Source organism: Candoia aspera, chromosome 2, assembly GCF_035149785.1.
Source record: "Candoia aspera isolate rCanAsp1 chromosome 2, rCanAsp1.hap2, whole genome shotgun sequence".
Classification (NCBI taxonomy): Eukaryota; Metazoa; Chordata; class Lepidosauria; order Squamata; family Boidae; genus Candoia; species Candoia aspera.
This window is the reverse complement of record NC_086154.1, coordinates 57,289,259-57,303,915: the sequence shown is the minus strand read 5'-3', so window position 1 is coordinate 57,303,915 and position 14,657 is coordinate 57,289,259. Positions and strand designations below refer to the sequence as shown.

Sequence of the window (14,657 nt, the reverse complement as noted above, 5' to 3'; positions counted from 1 at the left end):
GCAGGATTTCGGGCTCACCCTCATCCTCGTAGAACATCGCATCGTCTCCCTCGGTTTCAGCCACCGCGGCTTTCTGCTTCCTCGGCAGGGCAGGGGACTTCGTTGGCGGCTTGCCGAGCCGTTCCTCTCCCTTTGCCTTCGGGCACGCCGCCACTCGATGCCCCTCCTTACCACATCTCAGACACAGGCCTTTTGCATACCGCTTCTCTCGCTCCTCATCCCAGGGTCGTTGTCCTGGTCTCCCCCCGGTGCTCGATGGGCGGCTGGGCTTCACCTCCCACCCCGATTTGGCGGTCTTTCGATGGGCGAATATCTCATGGGCATGCTCAGCCCTCCCCGCCAGCTGGATCCATTCGTACAGCGTATATGGGTCGTCCCTCCCCAAGGACCAGCGCAGCACCTCTGTATTCAGGCCATCCTTGAATAACTCGATAATGGTGGCTTGGGACCAGTCATCCACCTTCCCAGCAAGCGCTTTAAACTCCAGTGCATAATCAGCCACGGATCTTGACCCCTGCTTAAGTTCCTTCAGAGCTCGCTTTGCCCTCTCTTTCGCCAAGGGATCCTCGAAGTGTTGTCTCAATGCCCAGAGAAACTCATTGAATTTCTCCAGTTCAGGCGCTTCCGACTGGCACATCTGGACATACCAGTCTGCCGCCCTCCCTTTCAGTTTGGTGGCAATGTTGATGATTTTTGCCTTTTCCGATTGAAAAAGCGACCCCCATTCTTCCATGTAGGCTTTAGCATTCGTCAGGAAAAATGAGAGTTTGGTTGGGTCCCCATCAAACTTGACAGGGAAGTCTCTCATCCCGCCCCCCGCCGGGCTGCGCCCCACCACCGGGGCTACAGGGGTTGGTACCTCCCGGGCTCGCGGCGGCGCGGGGCCCGGGGGCGGCCGCACCGGCGATGCTGCTATTTCCATCTGGACCGACTGGTCCCCCTCGCGCCTCCGCACCGGCCGTCGCTGCTCCGGGGACTGCCCATGGGACGAAGGGGTTGAATGCCGCTGGCTTGATCCTTCCCGGGTTTCTCTCAACGAGGTCACATCTAGGCTCAGCTGCTTCAGTATAGTTTCTAACGAGTCCATTTTTGACTCCAGTACTCGGATACGATCCGGGGTGGGGGGAGCCCTCCGTTGGCTGCACCTGCACCACGGTGGGGGATAATGGGTATCTCTGCCTCCAGGATGGGCCCCCCGCCACCGTGACATCCCCTTGGGTCTCATCCCAGGTGACCAGCTCGCCCGGAGAATTTACGGTAGTCTCCGGGGCGGTTTTCAGACCCCCGGCTTCACCCTCCGACTCGGAGCTCGCCTCTTCTAGGATGGCTGACAGCTCCCCCCCCCGGGACGGTCGGTCGGGCTGCCTCACGGTCGAGTCCGGTTCCCTTTCTTCCATCATCACGATGTCGGGTTCGGTCATCGCTGGCGCTCTCCCTCACAGGGTTAGACAACTTGTCTTTTCCTGGACAGGGGCCAGCGGAGTTGGGATCATTCATTCTCAGCTTTATGTAATGATTGCCCTAGCCCAAATACTCAGACTCACAAGAGGCTGCTATATGAAATCTGATTTATTAAGGAACTAAAGGCAAATACAGAGAAAGCTGAGAATGAGCAAAAGCGCGCCAAATACAAACTTAAACCCTTGGTGCAAACGTATCCCGCCTCCCTCGTAACCGCCCCGCCCGGCACAGGTGCTAGCAATCGTCAGAGTTGCTAGCCTGGGAAAGTAACCTTGAGCGCAGTAGATAATGCGAATACATTCCAGAGCAAAGCCAAAAGATAAGTACTCCCATCCTCCCGAGAAAGATGAAACATGCATCCGGCTAATGACATGCGAAACGTTACGATGTATCAAAGACATTGAAACGGCGAACATGACAGAAATGAAGTGAGTGAAGGGATACATAGAGCAACAGTGACATAAAACAGGGATTAAATATGATATTTGGGTCTATACTGTGGTGATGGGTGTGGCAAAGGGCACCTCATTTTATTTCATCTGCAGATTCTCATCCAGCACTGTTTAGGTTAACCTGCTCCCTATTTAATAGAAATGATGGATGTTATGTTATGTATTTATGCATTTGTTATGTATTTGTTATTGTTTTATGTTATGTATTTGTTATGTATTTGTTATTGCACTACTGTATTATCATATAGGATAAAATGGTTGATATTTGTTCAGACAGATACCATGCGAACAGAATATAGCCTGATGACTGGGGTAACATCTTGCAGTATTACCTGGGGTTCATCTGAGTGTGGAAGTAAATAGGTTTATATGGTAGACATCTGTGTGGGTGTACACACACACACACAGATGTACATAGCTAACACATTAGTTAGCTTGCTCTATGGTTTGAACAAACAAGTCAAACTCATACAGTAGCTCCTAATCCAAGCTAGTTTTGTGAACTATAGCTAACTACAGTTCCTGGAATCTATAAAACTGAAAGCCATAGTTAACTGAAGATGGAAGGCATGCTTCTCATTCACCATTCAAAGCCACAAGAGGTGAGCAGATCATACAAAACACAAAGGCCTGAGGCTTGTTCATGTCACACTAAACCATGGTTTTGTATTATAATCAGGCATAGCCACTCTTAGAGATGTGCTCAGTGACTCCAGGGAACTGTGAGTGTCCAAGAACTATTTCCTTAACAGTAATGATGATTAATTAATGAACTGGGAAAGGGAAGATTAATTTCAGAAAAGTACTAAACTGGTTCTGTGTGGATTTATCAGAAATAATAATAATAATTCCTAGACATTTGTAGGAATATGGAAAGATTTAATCTGGACTTGATTTCTCATGCAAAATCCTAGAAGCTCTGGCAAGCTTCTCTGGCTGTAACAGCCCTTTGTTAATTTATAGTGGATAAACTAACAGAGGCATCAAGGCTGTTCCTAGAAAAAATGAGAGTGAGAAACCTGTTTCTGATGGTCCTGGAAGAGAAAGTGGTTGGTGAAGCAATAATCCTTACAGTGAGGTCTGGATGTGGAGGCTGGAGGATGGTTACCAGCTGTACTCCGGCTCAGGCAGAAAATGTTTGGGCCAGCACTAATAGCAGTTGTGGTTAAGCAGAGAGTAACATCAAATAACTCTGAAGGAAGAGGGAAAGAGAACACATAATAAACTGGAATGCTGGCTTCTCTATAAAAGGCAAATGAGCAGCTCAGAATCAAATGGTTAAAATGGAAATAACTTGTTGAGAACTACACAGTTGTGTAATCTCAGTACCATTCTGTATCATTTACAAATACATCTGTGAATTTCGGTAAACTGGAGAAAATTCTTCACCATCTGCACTTCTTTTCTACAAAGAAGAAAATGTCGTTTTGCCATCAACTGTTAAAAAATCACAGTTTATCTGAAAAAAAGAGGTGGCAATTCTATTCTGCATTAGAAAGATGGCTAAATATGCAGAGAGTGTAACTCTGACTTTTAAGATCTGAGTATGCAAAGTCCCTCGTCTGGATAGACAGCCCACAGTTGGGGTTCTCCCACAATTTTTTAAAATCTCAATTCATTTTAACTATGTTTATGAATAAATGTTCATAATCTCTTGTTAAATATTGAACAAGCTGAAGAAATTCTCATCCTAAACAAATCAACTTGCATATTTTGCCACTGAGAATTGTTTAAAATTCCATACTAATTTCTTGAGAAACGTTTAAAATATAAACATACAGCTTGGACCTAATGTTAATTTTTTTTCCTATGATCTTTGTAACCAAAGGAATTTGATTTTTTAACCCTTTGAAACTATCTTCACAGCATTATATTCTCAAAGAATTATTGTTGTATTTTTGTGGTACGTCTCCTACATACTTTGACAAGGAACACTTTCTTGCAGATGTTATGCAGTCTTCTTTGCTCAAATGAAATATAGAGATGAGCCAGTTGTTTTGGAAGGAAGGTCATTACCTTAGGAATCTAGTATGAGCAATTTAAAAAAAAATCAGTATCTTGAGAAAGCATTTGGTGCTTCATAATTTTCTGTCTACTGACATTTTGATATAAAATCTTGGGATGGTGCTGTGAGTACGTGGCATATAGAAGTCCAGGAACATCAGATGTGCATCCCAATTATGAATCTGTTTTGCCTTTTATGCAGCAATATATGCTTAGGATCCCTATATTTTACACCATAATCATCATGATAGCATTCGCAGAGGCAGAAAAGTTAGGTCTGATTGGCTACCGCTCCCTTGGACCTCTAGCTATCATTGGTCATGCAAGCTAGAGCACTGGGAGCTGTAATCCAAAAGATACAGAGAGCACGAAGTTGTATCCAGAAAGAGGTAGACATCAGACCATAGCAACAAGCCCTTGGAGTAATTCCTCATTTGCCTTCTGGTTTCTGCTCTGGCCTAGTGCTAGTAAAGGATAAATTCCTGCATTGGTACATGTGCTAAGTTCATTTGAAAGCAACAGTAGGGACATTTCTCATTTGTTTTAAGTAGTTCATATGTGTTTTCCTAGTTACTGGATCCATGCAGCAGATCCATTTCCCTAGACCTTGTCCTCTCTCCTGTTGTCATAACTTATCAGCTCTTCTAGCCTGTTCTAAGTATTCCTCACCTCCTGCCACTGACACACTGCATGTTCCTGCCTCACAAGTACTGAATTTCCTGGCAATTTCCCTGGTAGAAATCTCCAGAACTTGAAGGAGTTGATAGCCTTCTGTGATCCCCTTCTTCATTTCTCTGCCAAGCTCTTCTGGGCTCTAAATTTGAAACTTCTTCTTCCTGGAAAGCTGGGCACGGAGGGCAAGCGAGTCATGCCCAGAGCCCTGCTCTTCAAGCGCCCACCAGCCTGAAGGCAGCAGCCATTACAATGCACAATTGACAGCATGGTAGGAAGTTCTCTTTTTGGTACTGCTGTGGAGAGGCTGTACTCAGAGACATTTCTTAGAAAAGAGGGTTGCGTGTGTTTGTGTTTCCATGTGAACTGGCAGAAGGAAATCTACAGACACCATGTGTGGTTGAGAAATAGTAGGTGTTTTGTGTGTTTTTTTATCCCCATGTCTGCATAATCTCTTGCTTGTGGTATGCAGTAAACATTCCACATGCTTAAAAGAACCTCCCACGCAACTCTAGGAAGGGCATTCTTAAAATTAAAGCTTCCTGCCAAAGCATCGGTCACTAGATTTACATGTAAATAGGCTGGTATTTTACTTCAGCTGCAGTTGGCACACACACGCACACAGAGACACCCACTTTCCGACAAAAGTTGAATTACATGTTTTTCCCCAACTCCTACACTGGTACTCTAACCTTAGTGATGAATGTGAGGGAGATGTACCCTGAACTCTGTCTCGCGGTGCTCTTTTGCCACGGGGGGGGAGGGGGGGGGATAACAACAGCAGTTAAATGTAAACTACCTTAGAGAGTGCCAGATTTCAGCTGCAACACCTGGAAGTGCCTGAAAAATCCCCCCTGAATCAAACTGCTAGTACAGGGTTTCTCAACCTTGGCGACTCTAAGACATGTGACCTCAACTCCCAGACTTCCCCAGCCAGCATATGGTTCTGATGTGTGGAATTCTGGGAGTTGAAGTCCACACATCTTAAAAGTCGCCAAGGTTGACAAACACTGTGCTAGAGTAATTTACCCCATTTTGTCAGAGCTCCCTTAGGTTAAATTAAACACGTTACAGTGCTTTGCTAATATTGGTATATTTTCATTTTGAGGATCTTAAAGATTTAGTTATTTACTTATTAAAATCTCCAACAATCTTGCTGATGGGGGATGGGGGGACCCTCTGATCCAGTTTTTCACAATAAGCCAGAATTCTTTATGGGCAAAATTTTTCAGATTACCTAAGCATACAGAGCAGAGGAGGAAAAGATGAGAATATACATGCATGGTGTGTAACTCATCCCGAATAGTTCTGTCTTTTATTTTTCATGAAAAACAGGCTTCAGGGAGTGCGATTCTTTACAAAGAACAGCACTGGGGAGGAGATACTTGACACTTATCCTGCCAACTGATTTTGCTGCTCAAAAGTGTCTCCAAAACGCATATGCACAGACACAAGCTGTTCTTTGCATGCAAAGAAACATCTGGATCCCCAAAGGAGGGGAAAGCATCTTTTGAGGCCAAGAGATAATTTGGAACAAAGAACTAACAGCAGCAGCAGCAGCAACAACAACAAAATTATCTGACTTTCTCTCCACTGGAAATCACAGTCTTTCCGTTTTTCTAAAAATAACTTTGTTACATTCATTTGTATATAACATACAGTTTCTTTTCAGGCATTTGTAGAGCCTTTCCCCATCTGCATCTAACCCTGGCACAAACTTTCCTTGGCAACATCCTTTTTCTGCTGAGTCCCCACGATGTCCCCTGCATCTCATCCCCAACACACAAGTGAGACAACCTTAAGTTTTTCTTCATATATTAGTGTTAAAATAGCATTTTCCTCCTTATTCCAACACCATCCAAGTGCAGCCCTAAGGTGTATAAAATCAGTTACCCTTTGTCAACCCTTATCTGGGAGGTAAGTCTGATGACTGGCAGGGACTGGGAAGAGAGGCAGTAGAGTCAAAGGCTAGGGAATGACAATGGGAAACAGCAAATCCATGCTAGTATAGTCTCCTGCCAATGCAAGGATGAATAGATAGTAGTCCAACTCAGCAGCGGGGAAAGGTCCCCAATGCAGTTAAAGTTGCTGTATGGCCCAGAGCCTCTATAATACTGCCTGGTGCTACTGTATGTATCCATGTTCATGTTTCTGCAGACTTCCAAGTGTCCTGTGTGATCTGATCCACTGCTGAGTTTAGGGTATACATGCCAAGCCCTCCACCCAATCTGGAGCTCTGATAGCCCAGGATTCCAGATCATGTTGAAGACCTTCATACTGTAGGTATTACAATATACACAAAGTCTTTCTCCCTGCAAAGAATTGCACTGTATGCCCAGACACATGCAAACAAAGCAAGATGGCTGGAGCAGAGTTTTGTGGCCTCTGTCATGTACTTCCTTTAATGGCATCGGTCCTTTCAGGTGTTTGTCTGATCATGTAGGAATAGAAACTGGGTAGTGGATGAGGCCACACTTGCAAGTCCCCCCACCACCACAAGTCCTTGAGTCCCATCGGAACTTGCCCTTATACTCCTAATTGGTGCTTTCTCACATTTATTTAATTTATAAAGCCACCCATCTCAACAAGTGACTCTGGGTGGTAAACAATAACAAAGAGAATAAAAACAATTATATCCTAAATACAAAAACTAAATACAAAAATTAACATAGCAGCCAAGAAAAACACCATCTATGGAGCTAAAACAGCTAGGAGATGGGTCCTTTCACACACTCAGGGCCCCTGGCCCAGAAGCAGAACCAGGTCTTTAGTGCCTTACAAAAGTCCAGTAGGGTCCAGGCCCACCGAATCTCTGGAGGGAGAATGTTACATAGGGTGGGGGCTATGGTAGAAAAGGCCTCACTAACTGGCATTCCTTAGCCTACTGGACCCAAAGCATGCCCATCCTGCCAGTCCATAATGGATGGGTAGAAACAACTGATGAGAGACTGTCCCCCAAGTAACCCAGTTCCAAGCCATGAAGGGCTTTAAAGGTGACAACCAGCACCTCGAATTGCACCCAGAAGCACATTGACAACCAATTCAACTCAAGTGGTGTTGCCTGTGCCAAATAACTGGCACCATTTACTACCCATACTGCTGCATTCCGCACCAGCTAAAGTTTCCAAATGGTCTTTAAGGGCACCGCATTGCAGTGGTCCAGAGGGGAGGTCACAGAGGCATAAATAACAGTGAGCAGGGCCTCCTGGTCCTATGTTATTTAACTTCTAAATGAAACTGCTGAGAGAGGTGACCTAACAGTTCAGGATGAGGGGATGACACCCACCCATATGTATATACTGTATATATACACACATACATACAGTATGTGTGTATGTGTATATACTGTATGTATACACACACGCACACATACTGTACATATACATATACATACACACCACAGAATCCCTGAACTGGTGTCTAGTGGTGATCAGGCCCTAGATCAGGTGAAATAAGCTTACATTAAATCCTACCAGCTCCAGGTGTTGCATCAGTTGTCAGTCTATCTGGATCAGGATTACTGCAATGATAAATCATGCCTTGATCATCACACAATTGGCCTACTACAACATACATTACCTGGAACAGCCTTTGGAGATGATTTGGAAACTGTAATTGGCCAGAATCAGGCAGAGCTACTGCAGACTTCTGAAGAAGATTCTGGTATCTCCCAGGCTGTACCATCGAAACCTCATTCAAAGGAGTATTGTGCAGAGATGCCTGTAGATTACAAAATACAACAAATTTAGTAAACCTCATCCTGGTAAGTCAAAAACTAGCATATGCTGTTCTGAAGCCCAAGTCACCTGCCCCTGGAGGTCCAGCCCCTCCCCTTGCCCTTCTCACCTCCCCTCTCCTAAGTTTTCTTTCTTTTAAGGGAGCCAAACTTTCACCTCCCCAATCTAATATCCTCCAGATGTGTTGGATCTAGTTTGCAGTCACAGCATATCCCAGATTGGGAAAAGAAGGCTAAATGAATTATGTGTAGCCAAATATGGCAGCCATTTCGTAAGGGAGATAGCATGCCTTCATGATGGCCATATTCAAACAATTCACCTTCAGAGAAGCAGTAGTGTTAAGACAAAGCTGCATTATTTCCTGTGTTCACTGTTAATCTTCATAGATGGGCAAGGACTAGATGGAGAACAAACAAAAGTTAAATCCAGAGAAAACAGAGGTACTATTGATAAGGAGAAAGCTGGACTTCAGGATTAAGGCGATGCCTGTTTTGATGGGGTTGCACTTCCTCAGAAAGAGCTGGTTCACAGCTTGGGAGTGTTTCTGTCACCAGAATTGCAGGTGGCCATTATGGCAAGGAGCATGTTTGCACAATTATGCTGGATGCAACAACTGTGACCCTGTCTGAGCTGAACAGACCTAGTCACAATTATCCACACCTTGGTTACTACTGCAATGTGCTTTACATGGGGTCACCCTTGAAAACTGTTCTGAAATTGCAATTGTGTGGTACACAAGATGCAGGAATGATAATGTCTGTACTAAAAGATCTACACTGGGTATCAAAAGCCTACTGGTGTATTTAAACCCCCAAATAGCTTAGGGGGTTGTTTCTCTGCAGGACCCCTTCCTCTGCTATGAGCTCTGGTGGAAAAGTCACCCTGCAAAATACCAACAACTGAAGAGGATCCAACAACCATTATTATGGTGATATATATATATATATATATATATATATATATTCAAAGCTATCAGGTTACAGTGACCTGCACTACAATCTGGTATCTTGCATTCAGAAAAGCCAAGAGCAAAGTTTATGAGATTACATAGACCTTACACAGAATATTGGTAAAAGACAGTTTGAGAATGGACTCATTTTATAAAGATCTTAAATACAGGTAATAATGATGCAAGATAACAAGAAGGGAGATAACAGGGGTCATTCAAAGTATGAGGACACTTCAGCAGCATAATGCAACATCCAGGATTAACTGTTATTCTAAGAAGTTGATCCTATATTTAACTGTGGAAGGAGGAGAGATAAGAAAGAAGTCACTAGACATCCTTAAATCGGCTGCATTTCACTTCCCTAAAGATGTAAATTCTATACATATTTAGGGGACATTGACAGAACGTTGGAACAATTATAAAGAAACCTTTTATTAAAATAAACAGTTAAAGAATTCATGTCCCTTTAGTTACAAACTATAAAGTTAACTACTAAAACAAGCGTAACTATTTTCTATTAAATCTTATTTCATCCCTTTACAGAACCTGCCCACTTATATAGAGGAGCAGGAGAGTCCCTTCTAAAGATCCTGCTGTGCCAGAAGATTGATTATGGAGAATTTAGGAAAACACTTTCTCCTGCATGGCTCCCAGACTATGGAATGTACTTCCTAAGGAGATGCCTTTGGTTCCCATTCTTCCAATATTTAGGAAAATGTTAAAAACACATTTATTTTGCCAAGTTTTAAAATGTTTATTATTGTAATGATTGATTTCAATGTTGATGTTGATTTTAATTTTGTTATGTTTTATGCTATGCATTTTTTACTGTTGCATGTTACCTTGGGTATAAACAGCAAGGCGGGATATAAATTCAAGTCCCTGTATTTTGTCCCATGTATACTCATATGCCAAAAATCAATTTTCATCAGCAACCCTCTGCAAAACCTCTGGTTTGGGGGTGCAGCATAACTGGGACACTATTGACTTGGATTATGAAGCTGCCACAAAGTATCTGAATTAGTAGCACACTTCACTGTATGCCAGGGACTGGTCAGGTGCTCCCAACATGCCTGAAAATCTCAAGAGCCCCAATGCTTGAACTATTCATGTGCTGTGGAATGACAATAATGCACAAAGAGGGGTTGGGAGAATGTTTGTGGTCTGGGGGGAGTTGTATGAACAATGTTAACATGGCCAGCCTAGTTGCAGCTTGTTCTGTCTATGGGTTCTTTCTTTATTACAAATGTGTCTGTGTGTGCATGCCCATGCACATGTGATAGAGCTCAGCGAGTAAGACAGCCACATTTTATAACAGGAATCAGCAAAACAGAACAGGGGCTGGTGTTTAAGTAAGAAGTCTGTTTCAGCCTGCTGCTCAAGGGGTAGGCATAACAGCCAGCAGAGGCTTCATTGAGAGGCTGTGAATGAGGGGGCGGGAGTCTTTCAGACCCTTCTCAGCTCTAGAGGGAAGTCACTCCACTTGTAGAAAAGGAGGTGAGAGGGATTATACTTTGCGAGAAGTGCAGCCTTGAGCTCATCAGAGTTGATAATTGATCAAATAGAACAGAGCTTAAGGAAGCCTTCCCCCTTCCATCGATGCAGTATTTGGCCTTGAAGCTCTGAGAAAATGGTTCCAAGCTCAGAAAACCTTTACCTGTCTACAAGCAAGAGCCATGTACTGTTGTCATAGAGCCAAAGAATCACAGGGTTTGGTTGGAAGGGACCTTGGAGGTCTTCAAGGTCAATGCCCTGCCCAGAACAGGAAACCCCAGACCATTCCAGGCAAATGGTTATCCAACCTTAGCTTGAAAACCTCCCATGACGTAGCACCTACAGCACAACTACAGGGAGCAGGTTGTTCCACTGCCTAATGGCTCTCAGAGCCAGGAAATTTCTCCTTGTTTTGAGTTTCAATCTCCCTCTGTAAAGGTTCTATCCATTGGTTCTTGTCCTATCCTCAGGAGCTATGGAACATAAATCAATATCTTCTTCCTTGTGAGAGCCCTAAAAAAAAAAGACTGCTATCTCTTCTTCAAGTTAAATATACTCAGTTCCTTTATCCATTCTTCATAGGATTTAGCCTCTCACCATCTTTGTTGCTCTTCTCTGCACTCTTTCCAAGTCCTCAGTATCCTTCTTACAGTATATTGAGGTGGCCAGACCTGGATACAGTATTCCAGATGTGATCTGACCAGCATTAGCATAGAGCAGAACTATCACTTCCCATGATCTCAACACTACACCTCTGTTGATGCAGCCCAAGATTGCATCGGCTCTTTTAGCAGCTGCAGTAAACTGTTCATGCTTAATCTATAGTTTTCTAGGCTGCCCAGAAGTTTCTCACAAGTATTACTGTTGACCCAGTTACTGTCTGTTTCTATCTGTCATCTTGTACCTGTCATCTGGTTTTTCCTACTTAAGTGCAGAACCTTACTTTTCTCACCACTGAACTGTATATTACTGAATAGGGGCCAATGTTCCAATCTGTCAAGATCCTTTCGAAACTTGTGGCTGTCTTCAGAAGGGTTAACAATCTTCCCCAGCTTTGTGCCATCTGCAGATTTGGTGAGAACCCTTCTCTCTCTTCATCTAAATCATTTATGAAAATGTTGAAGAGCACACCCCGAGGTACCACACTGCATAACTTTCTCCATGTAAATAGGTCCATTTAGGACCCCACATTGGTTGGGTATGAAATTACTATAATACTCTAAGTCATTAATGGTATATTAGAATATGTTAGCCATATGATTCTATAGACTTGCTGGTTATTCAAGACTTGTTAGTTATCCACTATATTTTCTATATTATTTTAAATCTGTATTTCTATCAGCATTATTTCTTTTCCTTTTTTCTAGGAAGGAAGGCAGGCAGGCAGGAAGGAAGGAAGGAAGGGACTACCTACAGGTTAGGTACAGTTGTTCTACTCATTGTGAATTCTCTAATCATGGGACCATCTATCCAATATTATTCCATTTCATAAAGAAGGCAGATATGGTCAGTTTTATGAAATGACTTACTGAAGTACTCTACATCTATAGCATTTCCTTTGTCTACTAATTTAGTCACTGTGTCCAAAAAAAGCAGTAAGATTTGTCTGGTACAACCTGTTTATAACAAACCCTTGTTGGCTTGTAATAAACACTGATTCCTTTCAATGTTAGATGATCTTTGCTAGGATTTTTCAGGTACTGATGTTGAGCTGATTTGTCTGTACTTTCCTGGTCCACTTGCCCCCCTTCTTAAAAGATTGGGAAATGTTAGCTCTTCTCCAATCTCCTGGCATTTCTCTGTACTCAAATGGTCCTAAGATTGCATCCACTAATTTCTTCAGCACCCAAGGATGCAGTCCATCCATTTGTGGAGACCTGAATCGATTCAAAGCATCTAGGTCTTCTCTGACCAATTCCTTACCTATTTTACCTCATTTCTCTTCTGCCCCCACCCCCATAGTGTGGCCAGCTTGGATCAGGTTGTGGTTGTGGCTATTGGACCAAGCTGTGGTTGTGGCTACTGTTGATTGTCTAAAGCATCTGGCATTTTATTTCTTCATCTAAATAAATAAACAATCAGCCCATCAGATAGGAATTCTGGAAGATTCCACACTGATATTTTAACCATCCGCATTTTGATGGCAGTTTGCTGTTGTACTGCACACAGCAAGACAGGGCAGCTTTTTCATCTGGCAAGCCATTTAATTTGGCCTGGGCTGGCTTGCCATAGTGATTAAATTCTAGCACAATACAACATATGTCTGTGTTGCTGCTGGCCGTTTTTATCAGCAACTTTAGTGGCAGAGGGGTGGGCACAACTTGAAACCTCCTTGCCTGGTTTTTTCCTATTGTATTGAGGCAGCTGTTATTGTGAGAGCCAGTTTGGTCTAGTGGTTAAGGTTCTGGGCTAGAAACCAGGAGTCTGTGAGTTCTAGTCCTGCCTTAGGCATGAAAGCCGGCTGGGTGACCTTGGGCCAGTCACTTTCTCTCAGCCCAGCTAAGTGCAATGTAGACTAGCCTCCTCGTGGTGCACCCCGGGCAACGTGACTTGTCACAGCTAAATAGTCTACACATCTGGCTGCTGGACCTCACAAGGATTTCCCAGCAAGAAAAAGCAGCATGAACACCAAACTGCTATGCCATATGATTAAAAAAACCTGTTATTATTATTAGCATTATTATTGCTGTTGGAAAGAGCAATTCCCCATCTATCTCAGGATGCCCGCTCAGGTCATAAGCACTGGTTTTTCCCACCCATGCTAGGGACCAATGTCAGGCTTACTACAATTTCTCAACTGATCCTCAGAGTGAGGCAATTCCTTTTTCCTCAAAAACGTCCAGCAAATCCAAGCTCAACACCCCTTTTTTGTCCCTCGCAACTCAATTGTTTCTCTCCCAGCTTTGCTTTGAGAGAGGGGTAGGGGAAAAGGTACGCCTTTGCCCCCCCCCTCTAACCCTCCCCTCCAACCACTTTCCTGTAATTTCTCAGATAAAGATTTGGTCTACTGACCATGAAAAAGCTTTCAGCATTCCCTAAACCTCTTTCATCCAGCACCCCTCCCCCATGTGATCCACCATTAAGAAAAATGTGTGGATGTGGGTGGTGCGGTTGTGTGCATGTATCACAGCTGAACACAGCCTTTTAAAGTTCCCCACCTAATTGGGGAGAAACTGGGGGGACCATTTCTCTGAATTTCTCCAGATTGAGCTAGCCTGAAACTGATTCTAAACTGCCATGAAGAACCTACATGGAAATGCCTTGTGCATTCCATCTATGAGAATTTCACCAAAATTCTGTTCTCCTTTGAAATAATTTATAAAGTGGATTACCTTTCAATCCTGTTGAATGAGCCCCAGTAGGAAAAATATTCAGCAGAATTTCTCTGCTCAGCCTGTGCATATATAAACACATTGCTGTAACTTCCAGAAGGCAGGAGATAAATATTTCAGGATGTCATCTCTGTCCATAGCAGAAAAATCAGATTTTATTCAAAATATTTTGCTCCCATGAGTTCTAAAGAAAAGCTGTTAGCATGGGTGAAGTAGGAAAGGCTGATGTAAGGGGCCACAGCTGCTATTTTCCTCTCTCACCTATTAAGTGGCATGGGCCTTGTTTTACCATAAGCAATGCAATTCTATCCTGTCTATACAGAAGCAAATCCTACTGAGCTCAATGGGAGTTAATGCTGGCACAGATGTAAAACATTTCAGACAAAGATTGTTGAAGTTGGAAGGAACAATGCCATATATAGTTCAAAACACTGCAAAAATGCCCTTCTTTCCCCAGTGTGAATAATCACACGTTTTAGGCACAATAGCAGTTCAGAGTTGTACGTGATGAACAGCTGTCCATTGCGCTGTACCCACAGAGGTGTCATTCAGCCAA

The 14,657-nt window shown here is 43.4% G+C and overlaps 1 long non-coding RNA gene across 1 annotated transcript; it reads right to left on the bottom strand.

Moving 5' to 3' along the window:
• Nucleotides 1-8,174: 8,174 nt before the first annotated feature.
• On the bottom strand, nucleotides 8,175-11,892 carry LOC134492259 (uncharacterized). Its single transcript, XR_010067413.1, has 3 exons — nucleotides 11,740-11,892; nucleotides 11,113-11,282; nucleotides 8,175-8,309 (listed from the first exon to the last, which is right to left on the bottom strand). It is a non-coding gene; the product is annotated as an uncharacterized LOC134492259 (long non-coding RNA).
• Nucleotides 11,893-14,657: the final 2,765 nt, after the last annotated feature.